The sequence below is a fragment of a genome, unplaced genomic scaffold (genome assembly GCF_019419815.1).
Source record: "Pyrus x bretschneideri cultivar Hongxiangsu unplaced genomic scaffold, Pyrus_bretschneideri_v1 Contig31, whole genome shotgun sequence".
Classification (NCBI taxonomy): domain Eukaryota; kingdom Viridiplantae; phylum Streptophyta; class Magnoliopsida; order Rosales; family Rosaceae; genus Pyrus; species Pyrus x bretschneideri.
In genome coordinates, this window is record NW_025999624.1 from 1093397 (window position 1) to 1115496 (window position 22100).

Below are 22100 nucleotides of genomic sequence, written 5' to 3' on the forward strand. Positions count from 1 at the left end.
GGGAGGTTTCGAAAGTGCAAAGGCCATAACCTTGAGAAGTGGAAAAGAGATTGGGGCAGATCCTACACCATCACAATCAGGTCCCAAAGGTGATGAAAACTTGCAAATTGAAGAGGAAGAATCAAGCAAACCCACGGCAAAGGTGGGAGAGTCTTTGCCGCAAGTTCCTAGTGCCCCAAAACTGTCTAATTCGGCCAAAAAGGGTAAGAATGTGTCAAATTCGGTTTCTACTAATGCTTTTCCTTCGAATGCTCCTTTTCCTAGTAGGTTTATGCAAACAAGGAAGGAAGAAGCTGAAAAGGACATCCTTGAGACATTTAGGAAAGTTCAAGTGAACATACCCTTGTTGGATGCAATCAAGCAAGTCCCTAGATACGCCAAGTTTTTGAAGGAGTTGTGCACCACTAGGAAAAGGATGTCGACCAAGGAAGTGGTAAAAGTAGGTGAGAATGTGTCCGCCATCTTGCAACGCAAACTACCTCCCAAATGCAAAGATCCGGGTAGTTTCACCATTCCTTGTGTCATAGGTAACACTAGATTTGAATCTGCCATGCTTGACTTAGGTGCCTCTATAAATGTTATGCCATATTCCATATATGCATCTATGAACCTAGGAGCATTGAAAAAGGATGGTGTTATCATACAATTGGCCGATAGATCTAATGCCTATCCAAAGGGAGTTTTGGAAGATGTTTTGGTGCAGGTTAATCATTTGATCTTTCCGGCGGATTTCTATGTCCTTGAGATGGATGAATCGGATCATGCACCCTCGCTGCCCATTCTACTTGGAAGGCCATTCATGAAAACGGCCCGGACTAAGATTGACGTGTTTAATGGAACTTTGTCCATGGAATTTGATGGGGAAGTTGTTAATTTCAATCTTTCCGATTCTATTAAGTATCCTAGTGAAGATCATTCATGTTTCTCTATTGATACTGTTGACTCTTTGGCGCAGGGATACCTTGAAGATTTGAATGATGATATGCTTGAAAAAGTCATTACAAGTGGTGTAGAAGTCAAAACCAAGGGAGCAACATCCATGCAACCCCACGGCACAAATACACTATCCTATGCCGTGCCTCCTAGTGAGGATTTTCTTGAAGTAGTTGCTGCCCTTGAGTCATCACCAATACATGATGGTAAGTTTCCTAACAAAGAGTCCATTCCCATTTCGACTAACAAGTTGCTTCCATCCATAATTCAGGCACCTATCCTTGAACTCAAACCTTTGCCAAGCCATTTGAAGTACATTTTCTTGGGAGAAAATGAGACACTGCCTGCCATCATATCATCATCCCTCACGGCACAAGAGGAGGAAAAACTCATGCATGTGTTGAAGGAGTACAAATCTGCCCTAGGATGGACATTGGCCGATATCAAAGGTATAAGCCCCACAACTTGTATGCATCACATATTTCTTGAGGAGGGGACCAAACCAACTAGAGAGGCTCAACGCCGTCTTAACCCTCCAATGATGGAAGTTGTGAAAAAGGAGATAATCAAACTTCTTGATTGTGGAGTCATTTATCCTATCTCCGATAGTCGTTGGGTTTCACCTATCCAATGTGTGCCTAAGAAATCCGGAGTGACGGTTGTGGAGAATGCCGAGAATGAGCTTGTACCCATGAGAATCCAAACCGGTTGGCGTGTATGCATCGATTATAGGAAGATAAATGCCACCACAAGGAAGGACCACTTCCCATTGCCGTTCCTAGATCAAATGTTGGAAAGGTTAGCGGGTCATTCTTTTTATTGCTTTCTTGATGGATATTCAGGTTATAATCAAATTGTCATTGCCCCGGATGATCAAGAAAAGACCACTTTTACTTGTCCCTTTGGAACATTTGCATATCGACGCATGCCATTTGGTTTGTGCAATGCCCCTGCCACATTTCAAAGGTGTATGGTAAGCATATTTTCTGATTATGTTGAAAGGATTATTGAGATATTCATGGATGACTTTAGTGTTTTTGGTGATTCTTTTGATAAATGCTTGGATAATCTCACTTTAATCTTGAAACGTTGTGTTGAAACAAACCTTGTTTTAAATTGGGAAAAATGCCATTTTATGGTTAAACAAGGTATTGTTTTGGGTCATATAATCTCTGAAAAAGGAATTGAAGTTGATAAGTCTAAAGTAGATCTTGTACGCTACTTACCCTCTCCTACTTCGGTTAGAGAGGTTCGTTCTTTTCTTGGTCATGCAGGATTCTATAGACGATTTATCAAGGACTTTTCCAAGATTGCACAACCCCTATGCCGCCTCCTCCAAAAAGATGTGTCTTTTGAGTTCAACGAGGCATGCAAGAAGTCATTCAAGCATCTCAAAGAGCTCCTAACCACGGCACCCATCATAACGCCCCCGGATTGGTCCATTCCATTTGAATTGATGTGTGATGCCTCGGATTATGCACTTGGGGCTGTTTTGGGTCAAAGGAAAAATAAACAGTCACATGTTATTTATTATGCTTCCCGCACTTTAAATGATGCTCAATTGAATTATTCTACAACCGAAAAAGAACTCTTGGCGGTTGTATTTGCTTTAGATAAGTTTAGATCATATCTTATTGGCACTAAAGTAATTGTTTTCACTGACCATGCAGCCTTGAAGTATCTTTTCACCAAAAAGGAGGCCAAACCAAGGCTCATTCGTTGGATGCTCCTACTTCAAGAGTTCGATATTGAAATTAGGGACAAGAAAGGTTGTGAAAACGTGGTGGCTGACCACTTGAGTAGATTGGTGCGTGAAGAAGAGTCCCTCCCCATTTCTGAGACGTTTCCGGATGAACAAATTCTGTCCATTGAGGTAAGTACCCCTTGGTATGCTGATTTGGTCAATTTCTTGGTGACTAAGCAAGTTCCTCACACCCTAAGCAAGGTCCAACGTAATAAATTGATACATGATGCAAGATTTTATGTGTGGGATGATCCATATCTATGGAAATATTGCCCAGATCAGATTATTAGAAGATGTGTGCCAACTTCTGATTTTAACTCAATTCTAGCATTTTGTCATTCTTATGCATGTGGAGGCCATTTCGGTACCCAAAGGACAGCTCGTAAAGTGTTAGAATCTGGTTTTTATTGGCCTACATTGTTCAAAGATGCTAGAATGTTTTGCTTAACATGTGATAGATGTCAAAGAACAGGTTCTATTGGTGCAAAAGACCAAATGCCGCAAACACCCATCTTCAATGTTGAAATCTTTGATGTTTGGGGTATTGATTTCATGGGTCCTTTTCCTTCTTCATTTGGTTTCACTTATATTTTGCTTGCGGTTGATTATGTTTCTAAATGGGTAGAAGCAAAAGCTACCCGTACTAACGATTCTAGAGTGGTTTCAGATTTCATCAAGACTAACATTTTCTCTAGATTTGGGATGCCGCGGGTATTTATAAGTGATGGAGGTTCACATTTCTGCAATAGGACCATTGAGGCACTCTTCAAGAAGTACAATGTCAAGCATAAGGTTTCAACACCTTATCACCCACAAACAAGTGGCCAAGCCGAAGTATCAAATAGAGAGGTCAAGCAAATCTTGGAGAAGACCGTGGGGCCTAACCGGAAGGATTGGAGCATGCGTTTAGACGATGCACTATGGGCATATCGCACTGCCTACAAAACACCCTTAGGGATGTCTCCATTTCGGCTAGTTTATGGAAAACCTTGTCACTTACCCGTGGAGCTAGAGCATAAGGCACATTGGGCCATCAAAACGTTCAATTTGGACTTAGATGCTGCTGGAATGCATCGGAAGCTCCAATTGAATGAGCTTGAGGAACTAAGGAATGAAGCCTACGAGAATGCCCGCATTTACAAGGAAAAGACGAAGGCGTTTCATGACAAGATGATTAGGGGCAAAACCTTCACAATTGGGCAGAAAGTTTTACTTTTTAATTCTCGTTTACGTTTATTTCCCGGAAAGTTACGTTCTAAATGGATTGGACCTTTTGTTGTTACTAATGTTTTTCCACATGGTGCAGTTCAAGTCCAAAGCTTAAGGAATGGGGTGGAATTCAAGGTCAACGGACATAGATTGAAGCCATACTATGAGAATGCCATGGGGCAGGTTGTGGAGGAGATCTCACTCCATGCCGTGGGCACCAATGGTGCCTGAACGTGTTCTTCGTCCGGCTGCAAGACGTTAAAGAAAGCGCTACTTGGGAGGCAACCCATGCCATTCAACAAAGGAAGACCTAGAAAGCACTCCAATTCCAGATTTGCGTTCCTAAACCCTTCTCTTTGTTGATTCTTTCTAATCTGCCTATTTAGTTGTTTTACTTGCTGTTTGTGTGTTTCTTTGTGTGATTCTATGCTTAAAACATTGAGGACAATGTTTGATTTAAGTGTGGGGGGGTAACTAAGTGTTTTTCATGCAAATTCGTGGGATTTTATCACCCATTATTTCAAAACTTGTTCCTTGCTGTTTTTAAGTGTTTTTAAGCAGTTTTGGTGTGTTTTAGTATGTTTTGAAGTAAAAATCCGAAAATCAAAGAAAAATTTGAAAAATTTGTTTTAAAAAAAAAAAAAAACCCAAAAAAAAAAAGAGTTGTTTTTGTGTGTTTGTTTGTGTCTTAGGGTACCTTCCAACACAATGATGAGGATTTGGTTTTTAAATACATGGCTGTTAAAGAGAGTGATTAACATGGATGAAAGTTTGATTTACTCTATGTTTATGATTGGTTGTCGTTATAACTTATGAATTCACATGCAATCATAAAAGAAAAAAATCAGTTTTTGTAACATGCTTGAAGGAAGGAACTCAAATTAACGCTACAACCTTGTGAGACTTGAGCCTAAACGTTTATTTGGAGAGTTAAAATCTGTGCATTCTTTGTTTTCTAAAATCGTTGCATGATCTCATTATTCTTTGCTTGGTTGCTACTTAGAAGGCGTTTCATCATTTAGTTCCAAACACTAGAAGTCATGCCCATTTCATTCAAAGCATGGTATTGATTAGCATAACACATATTCAAGATGAAGTTGTGTAGTGACCACCACTTTAGCCAAAAAGCCGTGTGCCCTACTCCATTATATGTTTAGGTGTTAACCCCATTGAGCCTTGTTTAGCCTTTTCTTTGTTAACCCACATTACCCTCACCTAGCCTAGATTAGGACTATCCATACCCTCGTTCTTAAAGTATAGTAAGCATGATTCAAATGGAATTCCTTTATGGCAGAAACCAAGTGTGGGGGAAGTTTTTATTTTGAGAATTATGTGCCATAAGCACGGGTAGAAAGAAAAGAAAAGAAAAATTCGTGAAAAAAAAAAAAAAAGTATGAAAAGAGTTGAACAACATGAGAAAAAGAGTTCCAAGGTGTTGTTTGTTGAAGAAAGGGTCCAAAAAGTTGAATTCGGCCCCAAGAAGTTGTTTAAAGTCTTCCCCTTGTGTTTTTAAGTTAATTTCTGCAAACTAAGTGAATTCGAAGCTTAATTTCATTACTTTGCTTACTAATGCTTGAAGAACGTTTGTTTTCCCTATCCTTTCTTTGTTAACCAATACCCCAAGCCCCGTTGCAACCCTTAAACTTCTATCTTGAGTGTTATGTGTTTCAATTTGTTGAGTTTGAATTTGGTATGAGCATATGGTGTCACTGGTTCTCGCATCTAAGTAGTAGCATTCCATTCATGAGATCATCTAAACATGCCTATTAACTCCGGAAATTGCGTTCTTTGTGATACATATATGTGAGCATTCGTTTTTATATCTACATCAATTCTCTCACATATAACTAGTATAGGGTGTGTAGTTAGAAAATCTTAGTGAAAATAGAGTGCAAATCTATTAAGGATTGAGGGAATTCTCTAAGGCATGTTACTACATTCAAAACATTGTTTTAATTGGTTAATTGTGAACTAGTAAGTAGTGACTATGATTAAGCATGTGCTTAAGTGTTAAATTGACTCAAATCTGTGGGAATGATAATCTTTAACATGTCATGTGCATTGGAAATCCCTGAGGCAAACGTTGGAAGGTTTAGATTATGTTTGTTTGTTTTGTCTTGTTTTATTTCTTTGTTTTGCTCGAGGACTAGCAAAAGCTAAGTGTGGGGGAATTTGATAGGAGCATTTTTATGCGACTTAATTGGCTTGTTCTCATGCATTCATGTTGTTTTTCCTTAGTTAGTTTAGTGTTTAAAGTCATTTTCGTGTAATTTCAGGTTTTAGTGTCAAAGTATGCAAAAAGAAGCAATTTGGAGCATTCTAGAGCATTTTTGGGCCAAGATTGAATAGTGCAAGCATGGAGGCATGAGGATGGACGAATTTGAAGGCTTGAATTCAGTTAGGGAGCTGCAAGGGGGCCTAAAAACCTTATTTCTAGAAGGCTTTATCTATTCACACATGGTGCCTAATTTCTGTATTGGAAGAACAAGCCGTCCTAGCTTGTCACTAGCCGTCCTACCTTGTCTCCTAGCCGTCCTACCTTGTCTCCTAGCCGTCCTACCTTGTCACTAGCCGTCCTAGCTTGTCACTAGCCGTCCTACCTTGTCTCCTAGCCGTCCTAGCTTGTCTCCTAGCCGTCCTAGCTTGTCACTAGCCGTCCTAGCTTGTCTCCTAGCCGTCCTAGCTTGTCACTAGCCGTCCTAGCTTGTCACTAGCCGTCCTAGCTTGTCTCCTAGCCGTCCTAGCTTGTCACTAGCCGTCCTAGCTTGTCTCCTAGCCATCCTAGCTTGTCTCCTAGCCGTCCTAGCTTGTCTCCTACCTTGTCCAAGCCGTCCTACCTTGTCCAAGCTACACACATATATCCTTTAAGTGTTTCATGTATAGAATTTCTGGTACAAAACCTTTTGGTTTCAACTAAGTTCTAAACCTTTCCTAGCCCTATAAATAAGGCTTTGTAGCAAGGCACTAAGGGGATCACTCATTCACCCAATTTTCGTCCATTCATCTAGCCACACCATTCTACACATCCTAAAATCCTAGAAACACAATTCCACCAAACACTACACCTTGCCGTGCCTATCCTCCATCCAATTCCATAATCCCTGATCCTAAAACACATCCCAACCACCCCATCCACCTTTGTGCCGTAGCAAGGAGAAAGAAGGAAGGACTCTTGGATGCTCAAGCTTCGTCGTTGGTGCATTCTAGGTGTAATTCGTTTTATGATTTCAATGTTTAATTTATTTCCCTTTCATTTTGCTATGAACATGAGTGGCTAAAACCCTATTGGTTAGGGGTGATTTCGAAGCCATAACTATGTGTGCAAGTTGATTTGATAAATTCCAGTTATGAATTCTTGAATCGTGAATGCAATTGGCTTAACTGTGCGAGTAATAACGTATTTGTGTTTGTTAATTAGGGGTCGACACTTAATTGGCTTGTATGAATATGATGCTAGAATATAAGTTTGTTTCACATAATTGTCACACACTTATATTCACAAGTAGTGAAGGTTGCTAGTCACAATCGCGTTAAGTTCAATTCCTAGCATAAGTGTCATGATGTCATAGTCACAAGTGCTTTGTCAATGCTTAAAGTTTTCATTGAACGTAATGATCTTTGATTGTATCTTTATTATGATGTCATGTAAGGAACTTTTGAAGAATGCTTTGGGTTGTCGTATGATGTCATCCAATTCAATAACACAAGGAAAACTTGAGAATTAACTAGTGATGTCACGGTTAATTTGGGGCATTGTCATTCATAATTCTATGAAGGAATAACTGGAAATCGAGTCATTTGCATACTTGTCATGTGTGGAGAAAGAACCCCTAACTAGTCCATCATCCATTAAAAACCCCAAAAACGTTTCAAAATCAGTTTTACTTTGCAATCTGTTTTCTCAACTTTAACTTCGTCCAAATCAAATCCCCCTTTACTTTGAAGTCTCAATTTAGTTAGAAATTGTTTTGGTTCATGTTTTTAAGTGTTTTGAGTCAAGTTTTCAACCAATTTCGTCCAAATTAGTGTAGGTGCTCAAAACTGCCCAGAAAGTGGTTTTTAGGCAGTTTTGAGTCTTCTAGTTGCTGTTTTGAGTTTTTGTTTTGTTTTAGTGTTTTAACTTTGGTTTTTCATTCTTTGAGTCCAAATTAGTGTTTTTAACTTTGTTTTGGAGTTCTTAGGTCAGTTTTCAAGAGTTTAGCAATCCCTCCTAATCCCCGGTTTTGAACGATCCCTACTTACATACTTTGCTACAATTGTCAGAAGAGGGTTTAATTTGTGTGCTTAATATATTTCGCATCAGCAACAACGGCTACGATAGTAGCTCGGAACCTCCTCACTCCCAAAGACAGTCAGTTGCTTTCAGGACGGTCCGAGGAGTTGGCCGTTCAAGAGTCCTTGGCTCTTAGCGTTCAGTGCGCTGGCTCTGTGTCCAACATGGGCCAACGCCTTCTTGCTCGCTCCCGTCAGGTTGAATCCTTGATGGCGGAGGTGGAGAGTCTTAAGCAGGAGATCAAACAGCTTAAGTACGAGAACCGAAGTTTGCACGTGCTTGCCAACAATTATTCGACAGGCATGAAGAGGAAGCTTGATGAGCTTGATGACCGTCAAAGGCTTGCAGCTTTCTTCCAGAGGCACCTCTTTCCTGGATCATCTAGCGTTCCACCAAGGATTGGGGCCTTGAATGATCTATCTTCGGTTCCTCCCGCTCCTATGCCACCCGCTCCTATGCCTCTCGCTCCGATGCCTTCTGCTTCGATGACTCTTGCTCCGATGCCTTCCGCTCCGATGCCTTCTGTTCCGAGAGTGTTGCCACGTAGTGGGGCCTCACGTACACAACCTTTGTGAAGGCTCTATCTTTCTGCCATGTTTAGATACAATTGTAATTTCTCGAAAATTAATGAACAAGCTTTGTTTTATTCACTGTATTGGGTTGCCTCCCAAGTAGCGCTTTCTTTTACGTCTTGTAGCCGGACGAGACCTTCTTAGGCTCATTTAGGACCCATGACATGGAATTTATCTCTGAATGGGGGTGATACTTGAGATGATCCGGTAATGGTTCAAATTCTAAAGTGGGTGCCTGGATCATTAACAACATATTAGTATAAAAGAAAATTGAAATTCGGGGAGGCGGCTTACCTGTGTGCTCCGACAAGAACTCAATGACAAACACCACTCCCTTGAAAGTTTCAGGGATATTGGACTTGGCCAGATTGCATGTGATGGTTATGACTTGTCCAATGTCGTCAAATTCAACTTCTTTGGGTTTTGTGGTTTCAAATATGTCCTCTTTGACGAATTCCCCCGTCACATCTTGCTCTTGATTCTTTGGAAAGGATTCGAAGATGCCTTTCTCACCCTCTTCTTCCTTGGATTGCATGATCCTGCAAGGAATAGGGACATTCAGTGGAACGGGGTTAGAAATAATTAACTTTGGAACAACCTTACCTGAATTTGATGGCGTAGGAGCAATAGGTGCCTGCGGCAAAGGTGTTTCCACCCTTGCCATAGGTTGCATGTGTTCCTCTTCCTCAATTAGCAGCTCCTCATCCACTTCTTGCTCTTGAATTTGTTTCATGAACTCCATAATCTGCCCAATGTGCTCCTCCAATTTACCCAACTTCTTGTCTTGATTTTGTTCGTCCTTGTTTTGAGTTTGGACTTCCTGCGTCAAAGTAGTAAGTAATTGAAAAATCATATCATTATCGCTTGAATTACTTACATTGCTTTGGGCAGGTTGTGGTGGCTGCATAGGCGTTGTATAGAACTCCTCATATGGTTGCCAATATTCTCCTTGTTGAGTCTCCTCGACTTGGTTTTGTGAGCCCTGCACCAAACAAAGTAATTCATTAAGCTTTTGATTATAATCTATTGACGAACTTGAGTTTGGTTGGGCATATTGAATATGAGGTTGTGGTGGATGCATAGACGTTGAATAGAACTCCTTATAAGGCTGCCAATATCCTTCTTGTTGAATATGTTGAGGTTCCCACCACATAGAATTTGAATGATCACTCCAATCCGAATTGTAAGTATTGGAAAACACGTCGTTCCTTGATTGATTATGATCAAATGTACCAACTCTTTGCATTTGGTACTCTTCCATAAGCTGTGACAAAAGGGAAGCACTATCAAGTGCCATGTCTTGCGTCTAAAATCAACAAAATAAAACTAAAAATATATACACATAAACGAAAATAAAACAATCCAAGAGATTAGCAAAGTTGCTAATCCCCGGCAACGGCGCCAAAATTTGATGCGTGAATTATACGCACACAAATTAAACCCTCTTTTTGACAATTGTAGTATAGAATGTAAGTAGGGATCGTTCAGGACCGGGGATTAGGAGGGATTGTTAATCACTTGGATTTACACTCTACTAGACTCAAAGAATGCAAAACTAAACTTTAAAACACTAAAACAAACCAAAACACTCAAAACAACACCAAAACACTCAAAACTGCCTTAAAAACACTTTCTGGGCAGTTTTGAGCACTTTGAGTACTTTGGACGAATTTGGGTAACAAATTGAATCAAAACACTTATAAACACAAACTAAGACACTTTCTAACTAATTTGGACAATACAAAGACTCAAAGGACTCAAAACAAGTTCAAAAGACTCAAAACTGCCTAAAAACACTAACTAGGCAGTTTCTGACCTTAAACCCAATTTTGGACGAATTTAAGTTGTAACTTGACTCAAGACTCTTAAAAACACAAACTAAGACACTTTCTAACTATATTGGACACTAAAGTAAAGGGGGATTGAGTTTTTGACGAAATTAACTAAAATGCACAGATTGTAATTAAAAACAGATTGTAAAGATGAATGTGATGGAATTGAATGGATGGGATGGCTAGCTAAGGGGTTCATCTCCACACATGTTACACTTGCATAATAAAAAGATTTCCAATTGCATTTCAATAAACCATGAATTCTCAACACCCCAAGTTAACGGTGATGCACTAATTAACCTTCAAATCTTCCTAACGTTATTGAATTGGATGATTGCATACGACAACCCAAAACATTCCCCACAAGTCCCCTACATGATTGCATAATAGAGATACAAGCAAGAATCATTACGCTCTATGAAAATTATAAGTGTTGACGAGACATTCGTTACTATGATTGCATGAAACTTATGCCAAGAATTCGTTTAACGCGATTGTTTATAAGCAACCTCCACTACTTGTGAATATAAGTTCGTAACTATTAGGTGAAACTCACTTATATTCTAGCGTCATATTCATGCATGAAAATTAAGCGTGTACTCTCAATAAATATACATAAATAAGTTATCAATCAAATAGTTAAACAAATTGAATCCACAACTTATGAAACGCAATTAGAAGTAATCAAATCAAAATGCAAGCATAAACATATATTTCGAATCCCCCCCTAGCCAAAGGGGGGTTTAGTTCCTCATACGTACAAAACAAAGAGAATTGAAATTAAACATTGTAATCGAGGAAAAGAAACACCTAAACATTCCAACAACTCAAACTTGAATTGTATGAACGTTTAGGCACTCTTCTCCTCCTCTTCGTTGTAGCACAAGGTCTAAGGATAGTTTGATGGTGTGGATGTGTGTTTGAATGAATGAATTTCTGAAATGGAAGAATGTATGAGAATGAATGGGAATGAATGAATTGTGGCTGCAATGGATGCTTATTTATAGGTGAAAAGGAGGGAATATGACAGCTAGGAACTTGGTGGAAATCTGGAATGGTGATGGGAGATGCATGTGGCTGATTTATGCATGTGATTAAAGGGTAATGACAGCTAGGTTATGATGATGAATGCATGTGCAAAGTTGGTTGAATGATTATGGGTGCATGTGGCTGATTTATATGAAGGGAATGCATGATTGTTTACATGTGAATTAAAGCTATATGTGGCTGCAATGATGAAATGGATGGGAGTGCATGTGCTTTAACAGCTAGGTTGAATAAATTAAAGGGAGTGCATGTGGCTTGGCTGGAATGATTGGAATGCAATCTGAAATGGGATGTGTTGGTGTGAATTTCTGGTACAAAGGGCCTCCTTTGGTCTTCAATTTCGTCCATCTACTTGGCTTCAAGTATATGCAATCCATTTAACGCCCCAAACTACTCCAAAATGCACCCTTTTGCATACTTTGCCCTTAGAACCTGAAAACACACAAAAGAAGCATAAAGGACTAAAATAACTAAAGAAACATAACGTAAATGCACGAGAACAAGCCATTTAAGTCGCATGAATATGCTCCTATCAATCGCCGACTCTTCAGACGCAATCCCGGCTTTTCAGATAAAGCGTGCAACTTTGTCAAAAGATTTCTGACAAAGTTGAAGACGCGTGGAGGCCGAGAAAGCAGCTACACATTTTTGCCGACAAGCGTGGGTGACAGAGCCGAAATCCCGGCTTTTCAGAAAACGCGTGCCACTTTGTCAAAAGCTCTCTGACAAAGCTGAAGACGCGTGGAGGACATTGCCGCATCCGCACTGCCACTTGCCATTACAATTCCTATATACATCAACATTCATGGCAAGGCATTCACCCAGAAGCGCATGACTTTCCTTCTCGGCCGAGAATGTAAATGCAACCAACCCTCTCAACATGCTTTCTTCTTCCCTTGAGACCACAAATTCAACCATTGATGTATCCCCCAAAGAAGGTACCAGATGCCTGGAGTACAGATGAGGCAAGAGGAAACAGTGGATCGAAGCATGTCGAGACAAGCACAACAAATATATGTGCTGATTCATTCGCTGCTTCTTCAAAAGCAAAAGTATCTCATATCATCAAGGGTGAAAGCAAAGGTATCTCATATCATGATCTTTCCCTGTCTTTTTCTTTGCCTTTGCTATTACTCGCATGGCAAAGTAAAAAGAGCAATCAACCGGCACTTGGAGTCAGTCTTCCAATTTACCCTCTTCAATACGAATTAGAAAGATTGAACAAAGAAACAGGTTATCACCTCCACCTCGTCCAGCCCTGTTCAAGATTAGCCTGTGGAAAAACTCAAGATCAAGCCTCAATGCAATCACCAAGAAGAAGATGGAATTTACACTCCATAACCAAATTTGCATCCCTAAACTCTTCTCTTTGTTAGATACATTCTGGCATGTTTAGTATGTTTAGTTGCTGTTTATGTGTTTACTTTTGTTGGGTGTGAATTTAGGCTTAAAACATTGAGGACAATGTTTGATTGAAGTGTGGGGGGGGTAACTAAAGTGTTTGATGCAAATTCGTAAGGTTTTATCCATGATGCTAACTAATTAAGCACACAAATTAAAACCCTCTTGTGACAATTGTAGTAAAGATGCAAGTAGGGATCGTTCTAGACCGGGGATTAGGAGGGATTACTAAATCACTTGGACACTGACTCAAAAACGTAAAACAAACGTTAAAAACACTAAACTAGACTCAAAGAATGCAAAGCTAAACAATAAAACACTAAAACAAACCAAAAGCCTCAAAGAATACAAAACACTTATAAACACAAATTAAGACACTTTCTAACTAAATTAGACACTAAGGTAAAGGGGATTGAGATTTTGACGAAAATAAATTAAATGCACAAATTGTAATTTAAAGGCAGAATTTAAATATGAATGTGATGAAATATGGAATGAATGCTAGCTAGAAGGTTCTTCTCCACACATGTTACACTTGCATACAAAATGATTTTCAGTTGGTCTTTCGATAAATTATGAAACTCAACGCCCCAAATTAACCGTGAATTGCACTAATTAACCCTCAGTTTTTCCACAAGTTATTAAGTTGGATGATTGCATACGACAACCCAAAACATTCCCTACAAGTTCCCTACATGAATTGCATAATAGAGATACAAGCAAGAATCATTAAGTTCTAGGAAAAACATAAGCATTGACGAAGCATTCGTTACTATGAATTGCATGAAACTTACGCTAAGAATTCATTCAACGCGATCGTTTTCAAGCGACCTTCACTACTTGTGATTATAAGATTGTAACTATTAGGTGAAACTCCCTCATAATCTAGCATCATATTCATGCATGAAAACTAAGCGTGCACTCTCAATCAACATACACAAATAAGTTATCAATCAAATAGATGAACGAATTGAATCCACAACTTATGAAATTCCAACCGAAAGTAATCAATTCATATTGCAAGCATAAACATGGTTTCGAATCACCCCCTAGCTAACTAGGGGGATTTAGCCTCTCATGTTCACAACAAGAAAAATAAAATTGAATTTAAACATAAAGAACAAAGGATGGATTACACCTAGAACGCCCAACGAATCCACTTGAATTTCTGCGCTTCTAAGTCCTCTTTCCTCTTCTCCTTGCTGCGGCAGTGAGGTTAAATGGATGATTTGGATGTTATTTTGGGTTGGGGATGGATTTAGGGAGGATTGGTGGTGCGGCAAGGTGGTGGAATTATGGGGGAAAGTGTGTAAGGTGGCTGGAAGTCACGGCAATAATGGGAGGCTGCTGGAATGGATATGGTAGATGTGTTGCGGCTGCCAGTTGTTTTTTTTAGAGCATGGAATTATGGTCGCTGGTTATTGTATGAATGGGAGAAATTAGGGTGGCTGAATTAGTGTATTAGGGTTAATGGTAAATGGGGGGGGGGGGCCATGGCTTAGAAGAATAATGGGATTTGCGGATGGTTTTTTTTTTTGTGATATATCACCCACGGCAAAGGTGGGAAAAATGGGTTATGTTGCTGGAATGGTAGCGGCTAGGGTCAAAATTAGGTTGAATCATAAAATGGGGGGGGCCATGGCTTAGGGGGAATTATGGGAGAATGGCTGAATGGATCCTACGGCTTATGGGAATGGTGAATGAGAGAATGGGAATTGCCGATGGCATGGAGAAAAGGCTGAAAAATAATAAGAAAGAATGAATGATTGGGAGAGAAAATAAGGTGCGGCTAATAGGTTTAGTTTATCAATTTTTAGAAAACAAAACCCTAGCTAATTTTTATTAACTAAAATTAATTTAAAGGTTGCTAGAATTAGGAAAAAAAATCAGAAATTAAAAAGACAAGGTGCGGCTAGGGTTAGGTTAGGAGAAGGAAAAAAGTTTTAAGTGCACAACTTTGGACAAAAGTGCCCCCCCTTGCACGGCAAGGGAAGGGACTAGGGTTAAGGCACGGCAAGGTTGTGTAATTGGGCTAGGGCCTTGGTTTTGTGTCCTAAAGTGCCTACAAGGTCATCAAAGTGGCTAGAAAATATGGACGTTTAAGTTTAGGAAAGTTTACCAAAACGGGAAACTTAGGGTTAACTTTCCTATATCAAATAGGAAACCTTGTTTGAGTAGGATTCCTCGTTTTCGTAAGAATTCATCATTGGAGTAGGAATTCGTCGTTTCTTCAAGTCTTCAACTCATTCATTCCTCTTTCGCTCCAAAAGACTCCAATTTGCATCTTCTTGCACACTTTGGCCTTATAATCTGAAAATACACAAAAGTGGCCTTAAACACTAAAATAACTAAGTAAACACAACATGAATGCACGAGAACAAGCTAATTAAGTCGCATGAATATGCTCCTATCAAATTCCCCCACACTTAACTTTTGCTAGTCCTTGAGCAAAACAAAACAACTAAAGTAAACAAAACGCAACAAAACAAACAAAACATAACCTAAACCTTCCAACATTTGCCTCAGGGATTTCCAATGAAACATGACATGTCTAAGATCATTACACACATAGCTTTTAGTCTTCCTTCCCCTCGAGCACATACTTAATCATAGTCACCATTCACTAGTTCGCATTTAATCAATTAAAACACATTTTGAAAGTAGTAACATGCCTTAGAGAATTCCCTCAATTCCTCACTAGTTATGCACTCAATTTTCACTCAGATTTTCTGACTACACACCCTACACTAGTTATATGTGAGAAGATTGATGTAAACATGAAAGACTAGTACTCACATATGTTATAACCAAGAAAGCAATTTCTAGAGTAATTAAACGTGTTTGGATATGATCTCATGAATGGAATGCTACTACTTAGATGCGAGAACCAGTGACACCATATGCTCATACCAAATTCAAACTCCACAATTGAAATGCACAACACTCAAGATAGAAGTCAAGGGTTGTAACGGGGCTTGGGGTATTGGCTAACAAGGAAAGGTAGGGATAAACAAAAGTTCTTTAAGCAATAGTAAGTAGAGTAATGAAATTAAGACCTAGAATTCCCTTAGAATGCAGAACTCAACTTTTAGACAAACAGGGGAGATTTAAACAACTCTTAGGGCCTAATTCATTGTTTTGGGCCCTTACTTCAACAACCAATACTTTGGAACTCTTTTTCACTTCTTTTTTTTCATTCTTTTTTTTCTTTTCTTTTTTTATTTTTTTTATTTTTTTATTTTTTTAGCCATGCCTATGGCACAAAAACTCACATGAATACAATTTCCCCCACACTTATTTTCTGCACACATTAATCAAAGGGAATTCATTCATGCTTACTATGCTTCAAAAACAAGGGTACGGATGGTCCTAATCTAGGCTAGGTGAGGGTAATGTGGGTTAACAACGAAAGTAGGCTACACAAGGCTCAACGGGGTTAAATCCTACAAAACAAATGAAAAGGGAAATATGGCAATTTGGCTATGGTGTTCACTACACAACTTCATCTTGAATACGTGTTATGCAAATCAATGACATGCTTTGAATGAAATGGGCATGAGTTCTAGCATTTGGAACTAAGTGATGAAACGCCTTCTAAGTAGTAACCAATCAAAGAATAATGAGATCATGCAACGACTTTTAGAAAACAATATTGCACAGATTTTAACTCTCCAAATAACGTTTAGGCTCAAGTCTCACCGGGATGTAGCGTTTGTTTAAGTTCCTTCCTTCAAGCATGTTACAAAAACTGATTTTTATCATTTGTGATTACATGTGAATTCGTAAACTATAACTACAAACAAGCATAAACCAAGAGTATATCAAACGTCCATCCATGTTTGTAACTTTCTTTAACCATCATGCAATTAAAAACCAAATCCTCATCATTGTGTTGGAAGGTGACCTACGACACAAACAAACACACAAAAACAACTCTTTTTGGGTTTTTCAAAACAATTTTTCAAATTTTTATGGTATTTTCGGATTTTTAAGTCAACTGATGCTAAAACACTCTAAAATAGCTTAAAAACACTTAAAAACAGTGGGAAACAAGTTTAGACATGTTAGGTGGTAATACCCTACGAATTTCATGCAAAAATATCTCAAAACAGAATGTTACCCCCCCCCACACTTAGACTAAACATTGTCCTCAATGTTTTAGACACAATTGAACACATTACTCATAACATAAAGTAAACAACAAAGGAAAGGGTTTAGGGACGCAAATCTGAGTGTGGAGCGATTCCCAAGTTCTTCCTTTGTTGATTGCATGGGTTGCCTCCCAAGTAGCGCTTGCTTTAACGTCTTCCAGCCGGACGAAAATTCCATTCAAACTTCCCTAGGTCCCACGGCATGGAATTGATCCTTGAATGGAAGGTGATACTTGAAGTGAACCGGCATTGGTTTGAATTCTAGTGTAGGTGCCTGATACATCAAAATCAGCCAATTAGTATAAAATGTAATGGACTTTGGAGAAGATGACTTACTTGTTTTGTCCGACAAGAACTCAATGACAAACACCACTCCTTTGAAAGTTTCAGGGATATTGGACTTGGCCAGATTGCATGTGATGGTTATGACTTGTCCAATGTCATCAAATTCAACTTCTTTGGGTTTTGTGGTTTCAAATATGTCCTCTTTGATGCCTTCTACATCTTCTCCAGCCACTACCTTCTCTTAAATCATTCTTCTTGGTGTACAAAGTCCTTTGAAGAATTCAACACCATCTAAAACTTGCTGTGTTGCACCAAGAATTGGAATAGCATTCTGCACCTTTGGGAAGGCTTCCACGATGTCCTTTTTACTCTCTTCTTGGTTGGGAATCAAAAACCTGCTAGGAAAAGGGACATTGGGTGGAATAACATCAGAATAACATGGAATTGGGACGTCCTTACTTGTGGTGGGTGGTTTAGAGGGCTTAGGGGGCTGCGGCAAAGGTTGTTCTACCCTTGCCGTGTGCATGTCTTCTTCCTCCTCCTCAATTGGCAGCTCCTCATCCACTTCTAGACTATGTTTGGACATTTTTAGGTCAGCTCCAACCTCCATAGCACTTCCCAAAGTGATAGCATTATGGATTTCAAAATCTTCCTTCGAGTTTTCAATAGTTGAGTTGGAGAGTTCACTTTGCTCTTGAATTTGTTTCATGAACTCCATAATCTGCCCAATTTGCTCCTCCAATTTACCCAACTTCTTGTCTTGATTTTGTTCCTCCTGCGTCAAAGAGGTTAGTAATTGAAATTTTTTATCATTATCCATGGACATACTTGAACTTGATTGGAATTGTTGTGGGGGAGGTTGTGGTGGCTGCATAGGTGTTGTATAGAACTCCTCATATGGTTGCCAATATGCTTCTTGTTGAGCCTCCTTGGCTTGATTTTGTGACCCTTGCACCAAAGAATTTAATTCATTAAGAATTTGATTATAATCTATTGACGAACTTGAATTTAATTGAGCATATTGCGTATGAAGTTGTGGTGGCTGCACAGGTCTTGAATAGAACTCCTCATATGGCTGCCAATATGCTTCACGTTGAACTTGTTGAGCTTCCCACCACATAGAGTTTGAATGATCCCTCCAATCTCTTTGTGGACATTGATTGGCTTGAAATCCTTGCCTATATGAAGCACCAAATGTAGGGACACTCTGCATTGTGGTCCTTTCGGCATATGGCGACAATTGAGAAGTAAGATTTGCCAATTGAGCTTGAATGCTAGCAAAATCCATATCTTACTTCTCTAGTACCTAAAATCAAAGAAAGAGAACTAAATCAAATATCAAAAGTAACAACAAACAAAGAAAACAACAATAAGTTAGAAACTAAAACGGAAACAACTAAACCAAAAAGAAAAGAACCAAGGGATTAGCAAAGTTGCTAATCCCCGGCAACAGCGCCAAAAATTTGATGCTAACTAATTAAGCACACAAATTAAAACCCTCTTGTGACAATTGTAGTAAAGATGCAAGTAGGGATCGTTCTAGACCGGGGATTAGGAGGGATTACTAAATCACTTGGACACTGACAAAAAAACGTAAAACAAACGTTAAAAACACTAAACTAGACTCAAAGAATGCAAAGCTAAACAATAAAACACTAAAACAAACCAAAAGCCTCAAAGAATACAAAACACTTATAAACACAAATTAAGACACTTTCTAACTAAATTAGACACTAAGGTAAAGGGGATTGAGATTTTGACGAAAATAAATTAAATGCACAAATTGTAATTTAAAGGCAGAATTTAAATATGAATGTGATGAAATATGGAATGAATGATAGCTAGAAGGTTCTTCTCCACACATGTTACACTTGCATACAAAATGATTTTCAGTTGGTCTTTCGATAAATTATGAAACTCAACGCCCCAAATTAACCGTGAATTGCACTAATTAACCCTCAGTTTTTCCACAAGTTATTAAGTTGGATGATTGCATACGACAACCCAAAACATTCCCTACAAGTTCCCTACATGAATTGCATAATAGAGATACAAGCAAGAATCATTAAGTTCTAGGAAAAACATAAGCATTGACGAAGCATTCGTTACTATGAATTGCATGAAACTTACGCTAAGAATTCATTCAACGCGATCGTTTTCAAGCGACCTTCACTACTTGTGATTATAAGATTGTAACTATTAGGTGAAACTCCCTCATAATCTAGCATCATATTCATGCATGAAAACTAAGCGTGCACTCTCAATCAACATACACAAATAAGTTATCAATCAAATAGATGAACGAATTGAATCCACAACTTATGAAATTCCAACCGAAAGTAATCAATTCATATTGCAAGCATAAACATGGTTTCGAATCACCCCCTAGCTAACTAGGGGGATTTAGCCTCTCATGTTCACAACAAGAAAAATAAAATTGAATTTAAACATAAAGAACAAAGGATGGATTACACCTAGAACGCCCAACGAATCCACTTGAATTTCTGCGCGTCTAAGTCCTCTTTCCTCTTCTCCTTGCTGCGGCAGTGAGGTTAAATGGATGATTTGGATGTTATTTTGGGTTGGGGATGGATTTAGGGAGGATTGGTGGTGCGGCAAGGTGGTGGAATTATGGGGGAAAGTGTGTAAGGTGGCTGGAAGTCACGGCAATAATGGGAGGCTGCTGGAATGGATATGGTAGATGTGTTGCGGCTGCCAGTTGTTTTTTTTAGAGCATGGAATTATGGTCGCTGGTTATTGTATGAATGGGAGAAATTAGGGTGGCTGAATTAGTGTATTAGGGTTAATGGTAAATGGGGGGGGGCCATGGCTTAGAAGAATAATGGGATTTGCGGATGGTTTTTTTTTTTGTGATATATCACCCACGGCAAAGGTGGGAAAAATGGGTTATGTTGCTGGAATGGTAGCGGCTAGGGTCAAAATTAGGTTGAATCATAAAATGGGGGGGGCCATGGCTTAGGGGGAATTATGGGAGAATGGTTGAATGGATCCTATGGCTTATGGGAATGGTGAATGAGAGAATGGGAATTGCCGATGGCATGGAGAAAAGGCTGAAAAATAATAAGAAAGAATGAATGATTGGGAGAGAAAATAAGGTGCGGCTAATAGGTTTAGTTTATCAATTTTTAGAAAACAAAACCCTAGCTAATTTTTATTAACTAAAATTAATTTAAAGGCTGCTAGAATTAGGAAAAAAAAATCAGAAATTAAAAAGACAAGGTGCGGCTAGGGTTAGGTTAGGAGAAGGAAAAAAGTTTTAAGTGCACAACTTTGGACAAAAGTGCCCCCCCTTGCATGGCAAGGGAAGGGACTAGGTTTAAGGCACGGCAAGGTTGTGTAATTGGGCTAGGGCCTTGGTTTTGTGTCCTAAAGTGCCTACAAGGTCATCAAAGTGGCTAGAAAATATGGACGTTTAAGTTTAGGAAAGGTTACCAAAACGGGAAACTTAGGGTTAACTTTCCTATATCAAATAGGAAACCTTGTTTGAGTAGGATTCCTCGTTTTGGTAAGAATTCATCATTGGAGTAGGAATTCGTCGTTTCTTCAAGTCTTCAACTCATTCATTCCTCTTTCGCTCCAAAAGACTCCAATTTGCATCTTCTTGCACACTTTGGCCTTATAATCTGAAAATACACAAAAGTGGCCTTAAACACTAAAATAACTAAGTAAACACAACATGAATGCACGAGAACAAGCTAATTAAGTCGCATGAATATGCTCTTATCAATCCACCATAACTTCTAATGTTGTTTCTTGCTGTTTTAAGTGTTTTTAAACTGTTTTAGTGTGTTTTGACTTAAAAATTCGAAAATCCCATAAAAATTTGAAAAATTGTTTTGAAAAACCCAAAAAGAATTGTTTTTGTGTGTGTGTTTGTGTCTTAGGGTACCTTCCAACACAATGATGAGGATTTGGTTTTTAATTGCATGACTATTAAAGAATGTTGTAAACATGGCTGGAAGTTGATTTGTGCTTTGGTTTATGCTTGGTTATGGTTATAGCTTATGAATTCACATGTAATCACAAAGAAAAAAAAATCAGTTTTTGTAACATGCTTGAAGGAAGAAACTCAAACTAATGCTACAACCCTGAGAGACTTGAGCCTATAACGTTCTTTGGAGAGTATAATCTGTGATTTCTTGTTTTCTAAAGTCGTTGCATGATCTCATCATTCTTTGCTTGGTTGCTACTTAGAATGCATTTCATTATAGTTCCAAATACTAGAACTCATGCCCATTTCATTCAAAGCATGTTATTGAATTGCATAACACTTATTCAAGATGAAGTTGTGTAGTGACCACCATAGCCAAATTGCCATATTTCCCTATTTCATTTGTTTTGTAGGATTTAACCCCGTTGAGCCTTGTGTAGCCTACTTTCTTTGTTAACCCAAAATTATCCTCACCTAGCCTAGAGTAGGACCACCCATACCTTTGTTCTTGAAGCATAGTAAAAGCATAACTCAAGATGATTTCCTTTTGATCATTGCATTGCAGAAAACAAGTGTGGGGGAAGGATTCTTGATATATGGGTGTGCCAAAAGTCTTGAATGAGGCACGGCAAAAAAAAAAAAAAAAAAAAAAAAAAAAAAAAGTTGTGAAAAGAATGAAAAAAAAAAAGTTTTGAAAAGAT